Source organism: Pelodiscus sinensis, chromosome 30, assembly GCF_052426305.1.
Source record: "Pelodiscus sinensis isolate ZL-2025 chromosome 30, ASM5242630v1, whole genome shotgun sequence".
NCBI classification, from domain to species: domain Eukaryota; kingdom Metazoa; phylum Chordata; order Testudines; family Trionychidae; genus Pelodiscus; species Pelodiscus sinensis.
The window spans coordinates 15,774,022-15,786,358 of NC_143081.1; the positions used below are offsets into that span (position 1 = coordinate 15,774,022).

A 12,337-nucleotide genomic window follows, 5' to 3' on the forward strand; every position below is an offset into this window, starting at 1 on the left:
CCACCCAACCTGCTCCCTTTGACAACTCCAGACAAGTTTTGGTCCCTGTAACAGGGCACTTGCCCTGCACTGGCCCTTTAAGGGCAAAGCCCAGCCCTGCCGGAGGACAGGATTAAGGCCCAGCTGGGGGCCATATGAAGAAGGGCTCCTGGGAGGAGGGGAGGGGTTGTTGCTCTGGAGGGAGCGGGCTGCCAGGGAAGCAGGAGGTTCCTGGAGGCAGAGCAGGGTTCTGGCCGAGCAAGCCCCCAGGCTGCAGACACTGAAGCAAGGCCCGAGGGTACTAGGTAGGCAGGGGCAGCAGGCCCACCCCTTGGCCAGGGATGAGTGGCCATTGCAGATGGCAGCTTGCCCTGAGGCAGGGGCTAGAGAGAGACTGGCAGTGGGTCCCTGAGGCAAGGCAGGGGGTAGGGGAACTGGGTGTTCCCTGGGAGGAGAACAGGGAGTCCCGGGGAGGGGTGGCCCCTGGTGTGCAGGCAGGATAAACACCCACCCCCAGACGGGGGGTGCGGACACTGGCGTGGGCCCTGCCAGAGGCCCGTGTCCAGAAAAGGACACCGAGGTCGAAGAGGAACACGGGGAGACTCCGGCGAGAGGGAGGCGTCCGGCGAGTCAACCAGCTAATTCCCAGAGCAGCCAGCTGGAGGCGCCGTGGGGGTGAGTCTGCCCCGGGACAGGCCCCAACAGAAATAATGAAAAACATTCCTCTGTCTCTCCCTCTCCTGGAGTCCTTCCCCACCTGTCTCTCTCCTCTCACTCGGACCCGTGGTTAATTACTGTCGCCATCACACGTGGAAGCCTGATTTCCAATATGAATTGGGTTAGCTTCAACTTCCAGTCATCGGGTGGTGTTGGAGAGTTCTCTGCTAGACCAAAAGGCCCTCGCTCGATGTTTGTTCCCTAGGAATATGCTTACAGGGTGTGTTCAAATCCCTCTCTACTTGTTTAGCAATACAGCTGGAGCTGTGCAACTATCCCTCACTAGGACCGGTTTTCTAATCCGGGACTCATGCCTACAGCAGCTGGACAGATTTCACAGAGTTGTGTGCACCACGACACCTGGCTTGTGGGCCTTATTGTGAAAACTGCTTAATTAGGGGTAGAGAAGAGAGAAATGAGGTTGATGGGAAGACTGAGGCCTGGTGTGCTCCACAGACATCTCTCTAGTGATATCCTGGAGATTATGTGCATGTGTCTGGTTGTGAGTCTGTTTGTTTCTCTGTCGGCGAGTTCATTTGTTCAAGAACTCCTGAGTGGTAAGAGCTAGGGATGGGATGCGTCCAGTTTGGGATGCGATTTCCTCTTCTCCTAACACACATCAAGGGCAGAGTTTGGTGGTAGCAGGAAAATGGGAAGTGCCTGGAATGGGGTTGTTTCCTGTCACATGGAAGGGGAGGGGGCCGGTCGGAGAACAGTTATACCCCAGAGTGACCACTGGGGGGCGGCTTCAGCAGGTAGAAAGTGGCCAGCCTGGTTCCAGCCCCCTCGTTAAGTATTCAGTGACCAACCTGCTGCCCAGTCCCAATCACACAACCAGACGGTCACTGCTTTGCAAGGAGCGGGTTTAATGCAGGTTAGAGAGGGGGAAAGTATTTCAGAAAATGAAGCGAACCTCAACAAACACCAGCTGATTCCAATGAAGGGGAAGATTTTCCAATATTAGACCAAGTGCAGGAGGGCAGAAAAGTAAAATGGGCAGCAGAGGGTGGGGATGGGGAGTGTGCAGAAGTGGGTGAGAGGCTGGGAGCTGTGGTCAGTGGGGGGCAGAGAGGGGTGGGCCGAAGAAGCCGGGGTGCGTGGGTTCCCTCTACACCCAGGCAGGCCCTAGACCTCCTTGAGGAGGTAGACAGGGACCCCGTTCAAGCAGCCCACGGTAACTTTCTGAGCCTTTGCCGTGCCGAGGTAGGAGATGGACCACGGGCCGGGCTGGAAGACGCACTGCGTGACGTTGAAGGTGGCGGTGCTCACGCGCAGGCCCCCTTTCTTGGGCGTCCCGCCGGCCGTGCAGACGCTGTTGATCGTCGAGACGGGCGCGTGGATGAAGGTGTTGACCATGTTGAGGTAGATTCCCCGGTCCTGCATCATCAGGTTGCAATAGGTGCTGGGATCCGGCGCTGACGTTTTCGGGTAGTTCACGTGGTTCTTATTGAACAGGAAGTTCAGCTCGTACCACAGCTGCCCGTTGGCCAGGGCCAGGCAGGCTGCCAGCAGGAGCAGGAGCACTGGGCGGGGGCCACATGGAGCCATGGTGGAGTCTGGATCGACCTGCAGAGGGACGGATGGGGAGCTGCCTTCTCCTTGGAACCACCTGGGCCCAAACCGGTTCCCATCATCCCCTCCCAGCCGGTTCTGCTGCCCTCGAGCCCCCTCCTCTCACTCTTGTCCTACTGGCCAGGGGCCGGGCAGACCCCAACCCAGGTCATCCTCCCTCCTCCAACCTCAGAGCCAGTTAGAACCCGGGCGTCCGGTCGCCCTCTGACCCACCTGGACCCCCCGCTCCGAGGTGCAACCCAGACCCCAAGCCAGATCAGCCCCGCCCAACTCCCAGAGGCAGTAATAGAACCCAGGAGTCCAGGCTCCAAGCTCTAACCACTAGCTCACGCTGCCCGCCAGCGAACAAACCCTGCCGTCTGCACCCTTGTGGGCTGCTGGTCTTTCCTCTCCCGCCGCTCACCCGAGTCCTTAGAGTGAGAGTCTAGCCTCTGGGGAGCTGCACCTCCGCTTGGTCCTCCTGCCCATCTTGGAGCAGGTTATATAGAGCCTGGCCGGAGCCAGGGTGGAGGAGAGGGAGGGGAAATGCAGCGAGGAGCTGGGTCACCGCAATCCCCGTGGCAGGTGCCAATTAAAAGCCAAAGCCCAGCAAGCAGGACTCCGGCTGGGGGAGAAACCGCACGTGTCCAGCTGGGGATCTGGGCGCTCCGGCAGCGCCTCTGGGTGTGTCCGCCCGGCGAGGGGAGGCGTGGCTGCAGCTCAGGGAGGGGTGGGTGGCATTGATTAGTCACTGCAGTATGACAGCTGGCGGGACGGACCTGGTCCTGGGGGAGGATTATCGCTGGGGCGATCTCGGCTGGTGCAATTGAGGAAGACGATGCGCTGGAGGGGGGCCCACCAGCTGTTACTACCGTGCCAAAGGAGAGTCGTAAATGCTTCTGAACTAGTTACGGTCCCAATTCCGCCCGGGGGGCGTCCTTCCCTTCAGAGCCATCACAGGGCTGGGCAGAAGGGCTCCCGAGTTCTCCCCCCTGCTCCGGGCGGGAGTGGGGTCTATGGGGCGGGGGGGGGGAGAACTCGGGAGCCGACTCTGGGGTGTGAGTCCGAGTCGGAGCAGGTGGGACTAGGAGGAGCTGGGACCCAGAACTCCTGGGTTTTCTGCCCTGTTACAGCCCCAGGGGACGCCTCACCGGGTAGGGTCTCTTCAAAGAGCCCAGTCGGGCGCTAAGCAACCCCAGATCAAAGGGCTAATCTTCCCGGCTAGGAGATGAGCCACAGAGGTGTTGAGAGCCCGGATCTCATTTGGGCTCGGAGAAGCCCCGTCGGTCATGCCACGGCCTGGGCCATGATTCGGCACCATCTGCTTCGGGGCAGGCAGGTTTATTGCCCGCGGGGGGGCACGTGCTGTTCAGAGTCCTCTCCGGCTCTGCTCCCCTCCTCAGCATTCAGGCGGGGGGCCCGACGAAGTCACGGCCCTGCGAAATGCACCAGCCCTGCGAAAGCTCAGGCTGAAGTAGCTGAAACGACCCTTTTGATGGCACAATTCCCCAGCAATAACGTTTCAAATGAACAAGCCGGCAAAGTAAGAAACGTGCAGAGAATTCCTTAGACTCCGAGGTTTGGATGTTTCCTTTGTGTTTATTGACACAGGATGCAAACAAACTGCGTTCTAGCTGCTGTGTAGTTGTAATGGTTTGACCCTCGGTCTCTAGTGTCATGGGGGGGGAATGGGGAGCAGCTTTTGACTGTCTGAAGGGGGGGTCCCAAAGAGGTTGGAGAGAGGCTGTTCTCAGTGGGGCAGGTGGCAGAACAAGGAGCAATGGGCTCAAGTTGCAGTGGGGGGAGTCTGGGTTGGATATTAGGAAAAACTATTTCTCTAGGCGGGTGGAGAAGCGCTGGGCTGGGTTCCCTGGGGAGGGGATGGAATCTCCATCCCTAGGGGTGTTTCAGTCCCAGCTGGACCAAGTCCTGGCTGGCTGATTGAGTTGGGTTGGTCCTGCTCTGGGCAGGGGGCCGACTCGGTGTCTCCTGAGGTCTCTTCCAGCCCTGGGACGCTAGGAGTCAATAATTGTCTGACCCACCTTTGTCCAGACCCCACGATCTCCCAGGACAGAAAAGGGACGATGTGCTGGGGAATACACACTGGTTCTTTCCCTCTTTCCGTGTGCCAATGTCACGAGGGGCTGCCCCAGAAGTGGAGGTGAAGGAAAGGCCTGGCCCCCTCCCCTGCTCGCCTCCCTCAGTGAGGCAAGCCGGCCCCTCAGACAGCAGGGTCCGGCTGGGCTGGGACGGTTGGCTCTTCAGGAATCCACGCCGGCCCTTCCTCCTAGCACAGCTCTTCTCTTGCCCTTCCCAGTGCCTAGTTTAATGCCAGGCTCCATATTCCTCTGGGCACCCCGGCGGGGCTGTGACCCCCAGGTCCTCTTTGGCCCCCTTTCTAAAGCTCGATCCCACGTTCGCCCTTTTCCGGGGCCCCGCCCTCCCTGCATGAGCTCGTGAAGACAGTTAATGGCTGCTTCCCTAAATCCCCGGGATCAATGCCTCACGCGCTACCCACTGGAATCTGTCCAACGCCTCCCAGTTGTCTTTCACTTGCCCTTGCCCTAGTTCGGCCTGGCTTCCGCCCTCCTTGGTAATATGCGGTGCTGAGTCTCTGAAGTGAAATAAACATTACACGCCTCAGCCAACGTCCTGCCGTCCCCGGCCAAGCAGGGACCCTCCACTGCCCTCCAGCCTTCCTTTGCTCCCAAGCTGTGCCAAGAGCATCATGTCACTCTCTTCTTCTTCCCCTTCCTCGATGAAGCTCATTTGGTGCCTTCGCCCTACCGGCGGGCCGCCATTTCACAAGGTCTTACATAGGAGATTTTGCATCCCACATCCGTAAGTGTCTGCACCACTTCAGGGAGAAGAAATGGGAGGGAGCATTTTCCAGGCCATTGGTGCCTGATGGGGAGCCCACAATGCCTGGCACACTGAAAGCAATAAGATACGGGGGACGAAAGACCTTGAGCTAAGATCCCTTGAAGGGGAACCGGCCTCCAGCCCTGAGCACAAGGCTGGGCCCTGCCAACTCCACGCAGAGGTAGGATTACGGGACAGCATTTCAGGGAGTGCCACGGGCCTCGTTAATGAGGTGTTGGGAGATGAAATCACCTGAGCTTGGAGAAAGGATTCCTTCCATGCTGCTGTGACCTGCGGTTGGACTGGAGGCTTCTGCTCCGGGCCAGGTGCATGTTATCGCCCACATGGGGTCAGCTCCGACTCTCATGGGCCACACACGGAGTCTTCCTCTGCTGGACACCCCGCCTCAAAGTCCATGGGGCACGAGGAGCAGGGTTCCCTGGAAGCCAGGTACTTTTGTGGCCACGTGGGGAAAAACTCCAGGGCTGCCCCGCTGATTAGCACAGCCCCCAGCGCTCGTTTTTTTTGTTTCTACTGGTGGTGCACATTCGGTGCATAAAATTATTCCACACATGGATGAGAAAAATATCCTCACTTGGAAGGAACATGGATGAGGAGGCACAAGTCTAGGATTGGAAAAGCGCTCTACCTCAGCGGAGCAACAAACCCTGTCCCAGGTGCAAACCAGACCCACCGCTCTTCCCCACCGCATGGTGCCCCCTCCCTGCCAGGTCGCCAGGATCCCAGCCCGGTTGTGAGCCAAGAGAACTTCCCTGGAGCACAGCATCCCTTTAGGCCACGTTTGGGCTCTTGAGCCAGCACCGAGTTCTCCGGCGGCCTCATGAGTTTGCGATTTCGTTTCAGGGGCCTGGTGGCAATGAGCCAAGGATGCGAGTGATCGGAATGTGTCTCTTTCCTCGGTTCCTGTAGTCCTGCCCCACAAAGAGCCACCAGAGCGTAGAAACATGGAGCTGGAAGGGACCTCCAGAGGTCACCAAGTCCAGCCACCGGGCTGGGTCAGGGACAACGAAACCCAGACCAGGCCAGAGAGGTGTTGGTCCACCTCTTCTGTAAAACCTCCTGTGGAAATCAGAGGTCTCGGAAGCCCCGTTCTGTAACTTACAACTCACCCGCGTGAGACAATTTGTCCTACTACCGAACCTAAATCTCCCCTGCAGCAGATTAAACCCACGCCTTTTTGCTCTACAATCAGTGGCCATGGGGAGTAATTAGCCACTGCCCACCTGGTAACAGACTATAACACCGCTAAAAGCGGCTATCACATCCCCCATTCGGCTGCCTGCTCAAACAAAACGTCTCCGGTTTCTTTCCTCATGGCCCAAATATTCCGACACTTGGATCGGTTTTGTCTGCACTCCTTTCAGCTTCGCCTTGGCTGTGTGTAGACTGGCCAGTTTTTCCAGAAAATCAGCCGCTTTTCTGGAAAAACTTGCCAGCTGTCTACACTGGTCGCTTGAATTTCCGCAAAAGCACTGACGTCCTACTGTAAGAAACCGGTGTTTTTTGCAGAAATACTACGCTGCTCCCATTCAGGCAAAAGTCCCTTTTGCGCAAAAGGGCCAGTGTAGACAGCTAAGATTTGTTTTCCGCAAAAAAGCCCCGATCGTGAAAATGGCGCTTTTGCGGAAAAGCATCCGTGCTAATCTAGATACTCTTTTCTGAAAATGCTTTTAACGGGAAAACTTTTCCGTTAAAAGCATTTCCGGAAAATCATGCCAGTCTAGACGTAGCCTTTGTGTTTCCTGAAGGGGGGAGGACAGATTTGAACCCACGCGGAGAAGAGCCGCTGTGAACACACCCAGGATTATGCTCCGCTGTCTTGCAACTGCATCATGTGGCTGACCCAGATTCTAGTTAGGAAGGATTAGCTTTTCATTGGCAAGCGTCGATGTCACCACACACGGACACACTGACTGAGAAAAGAGTCCGGCAATTACAGGAGAAATTGGTGCACGAGGGAAGTAAGAGAAATGCTACCAGAAAACATGTCCGAGTTTGTTTTTAGGGTTAGGGTTTAGGTATGGCTTAGGGCTACGGTTAGGGTTTGGGTTGTGTATTTGAAATGTAATACTGATTATTTTGTCTTGAGTCAAAAAGATAAAATGTAATAAATCTCAACATCCACTGTCATTAAATAATTGTGCTCTGACCCTTCTGTTGCATGATTAGGCCTCAGCTGGAGTTTTGTGTCCAGTTCTGGGCACCACATTTCAGGAAAGATGTGGAGAAATTGGAGAAAGTCCAGGGAAGAGCAACAAGAATGATGAAAAGTCTAGAGAACATGAGCTATGAAGGCAGGCTGAAAGAATTGGGTTGGTTTAGTCTGGAAAGGAGAAGACTGAAAGGGGACATCAGAGCAGTTTTCAAGTATCTAAAAGGGTGTCATAAGGAGGAGGGAGAAAACTTGTTCTCTTTGGCCTCTGAGGATAGAACAAAAAGCAATGGGCTTAAATTGCAGCAAGGGAGGTTTAGGTTGGACATTAGGAAAAACTTCCTACCTGTCAGGGTGTTGAAACACTGTAATAAATTGCCTGGGGGGGTTGCGGAATTTCCCTCAGGGTACATTTACACAGCAACAATATTTTGAAATAGTTAGTGTTATTTTGAAATTAGTCCACATCTACACAGCAGCAGTTGTTTTGAAATAATATCGAAATACTGTCAAGCTGGAAGACTTCTTCCTCCGACTCCTGTACCCCCCATTGTAGGAGGAGTAAGGGAAGTTGGAGGACGAGCGCTCTGTTTCGAAATAAGTGCTGTGTAGATGCTCCCAAGTTTGGAATAAGCTGTTTCAAAATAAGTTACACAAGACGTAGCTCAATTTGTGTAGCTTTTTTCGAGTTAAGCCCTGCTGTGTAGACACAGCCTCGCTGGAGATATGGAAGAGCAGGTTGGACAGACACCTGTCAGGGATGCTCTAGACAGTGCTTGGTCCTGCCGTGAGGGCAGGGGACTGGGCCAATAACCACTCCCAGGTGTCTGTGAGACTTCCTGGACTATCACTGGCAGGAAAGAGGGTGGGTGAAAATCTACATCCTGGGTTGGGATTTGCCCCTCGCTCAGATAGCTATCATGCAGCAGTAGGTGCTACCGACTCGTGCCCAAGACAGGAGGCTACTGGGGGTAGAAAGTCTTGCTCTGAAATGAGCTCTTCCTGTCTTCTCTCTGCTCAAGGCCTCTCCAAGCCCCCAAGGGCAACGAACAGAACTGGGGAGGGGTCCTGTCTGAAAGGCAGGCAGTGAGTGAGACGGCCAGAAAACACGGAGAGAGGAATCCTTTCGCCTGCTAACCTGAGGGATCCGATTGCGTTTCTCTTCCCTTTTCGTTGGGACCGGTTCTGGGGTTTGTGCCTCATTCGTGGCAGCCACCAGAAATCTTGCCTGCAGTAGGTAATAAGTGAGCGTCAGTGTTTCATCCCAACCGGGCTGTTCCAGGTCAAGTCTGTGAGAAGCGTTATTTGGAGAGCGAGGTCCGGGCGTGTCATTCTCCACTGACGACTTGGCAGGCCTTACGGAGGTCTGCACGGCGCAGTGAGCAAGCCGGGCCGTACAAGACACACGTCAGTGGGAAGAGGCCGATGTTGGGGGATGTGCTGGTCCATATGGAACACGGGGGTCTTTTATGTTCCATGTTCTCAAGGGGGATACCAGCTCTTGTGGCATCAGAAAGGACCAGGGGTAAATTACTGTAGGGATATGCAAAAATGAAGAGGGGTCTGTACGCTGTACACGGGTGGTTAAGGAGGTCAGCCGCAGAAGACAATACCCTTGGACGTGTGTTTTCCCTTGTTTCTACAGTCTGGAAAGCTAGATGAAGAGTCCGGCCAAAACCAGCATTATCCTTCCTGCTGTATAAACATGCTCTTTCCCGTCGTTCTTGTAGCCTAGGGAAATAGATACGCATGCGGCTGCTCTTACCCGCCCTGGTGCTGGATAAGATATTTTCAGGGCTACTTCTCTTGTAATCTCTGTAACCTATTCATTTGGAAAGTTAATAGTGTAGAAAAGTGTTTGATTTAATTAGAAATATTGTCAAGAGTATTTGGGAGCAGTGTAATAATATTAATCACCTGCTTATTAATATTCATGGTGTAGGAGTTACTATTACTCATAGGCTGTATCTAGACTGGCATGATTTTGCGCAAAAGCGGTCGCTTTTGTGCAAAAACTTGCCGCCTGTCTACACTGGCTGCGAGTATTTGCGCAAGAACACTGACTTTGTAATGTACAAAATCAGTGGTTCTTGTGCAAATACTCTGACGCTCCTGCTCAGGGATTAGCCCTCTTGCGCAAGTATTCTTGCGCAAGAGGCCAATGTAGACAGCCACGTTAATTTCTTGCACAAGAAAGCCCGATGGCTAAAATGGCCATCAGAGCTTTCTTGTGCAAGAGAGTGTCTACACTGGCACGGATGCTTTTGCGCAAAAGCAAATCTTTTGCGCAAAGGCACATGCCAGTATAGATGCTCTCTTGTGCAAATACTTTTAACGGAAAAACTTTTCCGTTAAAAGTATTTGCGCGAAATCGTGCCAGTCTAGACGCAGCCATACAGTTTTAGGGAAAGTAGTGATAGACGTGTAAATTAACATACTAAAATAGACAAAAGGGTGTAATTGGTGCCAAACTGTTGTCACTCGGACGTTGTGTGGAATGTCCGAGGTAAACGTGCGTGGGCAATAAAGCAGTTCTATTTACCCCTGCATCCTGGGTCACCTGTTTCTTCTCTAACAATTGCGCTCGCTATTAAATATACACGTCTTATTTGCTAGCTGTATTTCTCAGCTGTCTACCTCTCATCTCCAGCCGTTGGATCTTGTTGGGCCTTTTCCTGCTAGATTGAAAAGCCCATGATCACACATAGATTCCTCATGCAGCTACTCATTCACTGCAGCCAAGATAAACCCTCTTTTTTATCAACATCTGGAATTGCAGAGGCCGGAACTGGACAGGCTGTTCCAGCAGCAGCTGTGCCGGGGCCACACAGAGTGGGAAAGTTAATCTCTCTTCGCCAGCCCAGCAGTTCCCTCTTTCTGCACTCACGGATCACCTTGGGCTGCTGGGTTCCACTGGGGGCCCGTGTTCAGCGGGTGATCTGCCGTGAGGCGCTCGTGCCGTGGCACGCCCCTTGTTCCACTGGGGCAGAGCCATGGGGCGCCCGAGGCTGTCGGCTGCCCTGCTTCTCAACGGAGGGCTGGCAGAGCGTGCCGAGTCCTTGCCAGCAAGTGGAAGAGTCGAGACCTGCCGAGTCTTGCAGCCGCACATGGAGCTCGGCCAATGAGTCTCGCCGGCTCTGAGCAGTTGTGGGATAACGTTCCCTTGGAGGGGGACTCGTTTGGCAGTTAGCGCGACTCGGCGGTCAAATGAGGGTCCCCCCGGCCTTTCGAGCTGAGACCAACCATCGCTCGGGCATCCGGGGAGGCTCCCTGGCCATCTCTGGTGCCGAGAAGGTGGGTTGCCCTTTTCATCTTGGCCTTACGAGCAGCAGAACTGCCAGGTTGGATCAGTCCATCCACCCCCGGGTCCTGTGGCCAATGCCAGGCGCCCCATCCCTAAGGACACCATCCCTAGCCAGCCTGGCTAATAGCCATGGATGGACCCAACCTCCATGGATGGACCCAACCTCCATAGATCTATCTGGTTCTTTTTTGAACCCCGTTATAGTTCCGATATTCACAACATCCTCTGGCAAAGACTTCCACAGGCTGACTATGAAGAAATACATCCTTTGTGTTCAGCCTGCTGTCCATTCATGTAATTGGTTGACACCTCGTTCTAGTGTTGGAGGAAGGAGCCAATAACACTTTGTTTAATTCTGACACGCCTGTCATTGTTTTATAGATCGTTATCATACCCTCCCTTAATCCTCTCTTTCCAAGTTGCAAAGTCCCGGTCTTTTTCATCTCTCCTCTTATATAAATGTAAGAGCTTAATCCCTTAATCATTTCTCCTGTACCTTTTCCAAAACCAACGGATCTTTTTTGAGAGCTTGTTCACACAGTATTCAAATGTGGGCATGTCCTGGATTTACACAGCATCAATGTGAGATTTTTTTGCCTTATTATATCTCTCTATCTCCTGAAACACTGTGGCTATGTCTATACTGTGCTGTTTTGCGCAAGAAATATGCAAATGAGGTGAAGCGTGGAATATCGCCGTGCCTCATTTGCATAATTAATGAGCAGCCGCTTTTTGAGCAAAAAGGAGCTGTCTACACAGCGCAAGCGCTGCTCTTCCTGAAAAAAATGCCAAAGCCTCTTGTGCAAAAAGCAGCTGCTCATTCATTATGCAAATGAGGCACAGTGATATTCCACACTTTGCCTCATTTGCGTATTTCTTACACACAACAGCGCAGACTAGACATAGCCTGTGGTTACTTTTTTCATTGCTGCTGAGCACTGAGCGAGATGTTTTCAGAGAACTCACCACAACGACTCCACGATCTTTCTCGAGTGGTACCTGCAAATTTAGACCCCTTCCTTTGACATGGGTAGGTGGGCTGTTCTCCGACGTCCGTCAGCTTGCATTTATCGACATGGAATTTCATCTGCCATTTTGGTTCTTGGTCACCCAGTTTCGTGACCTGGTAGCCCTTCGAAGTCGGCTTTGGACTCGACTGTCTAGAGTACTTTAGTAGTGCCATATGTGGGTCATGCAGCTTAGCAGGCCTGGGGTGGAAGTTTCCATCCCCGTTGTACCCAGTTTAGCATAGCCTGGAACCCTGTAAGCCTAAACTGCAGCTGGCCCTTATCAGCTCTAAGCCGTGCCTTGAGCTGGGAAACTACTAAGCGGTAAACAACTTTGACCTCGGTCTCAGCCCATGAGAGTGGTAAGAATGGCGTTGAGCCAGGTACGCGCACACCTGGTAACCAACTGTAGCATAACTAGTGTTGGGAGTCCTGTGCCCACTGAGGCTCACCAGGGACCTAGACCTTGCAGGGTGCCCTGGATCCCCCCAGTTGGAGCCACGTCCACCGCAGCCTGGTGCGAGGTGACCGGAACCGGACTCTCCGCGGACTGATGGGGTGTGAGCATTTCCAAGCGCCGGTTACTCTTCCGTGCATTGCTCGGCCTGTGCTTATCGGCGTATTACTTTGCAGTAGCTGTGTAACCATGGGCAGTAGTAAGCCTGTAATAGTGACGTAGTGAGATTAATAAAAGCAACTACCCCTAATCGACCGCATCTTGAAGCGAATCCACAGTCCTGTTGG

The 12,337-nt window shown here is 53.7% G+C and overlaps 1 pseudogene; it reads right to left on the reverse strand.

The window, feature by feature from the left end:
* Positions 1-1,500: 1,500 nt before the first annotated feature.
* On the reverse strand, positions 1,501-2,256 carry LOC102445463 (ribonuclease pseudogene; annotated as a pseudogene).
* Between the last annotated feature and the right edge of the window lie 10,081 nt (positions 2,257-12,337).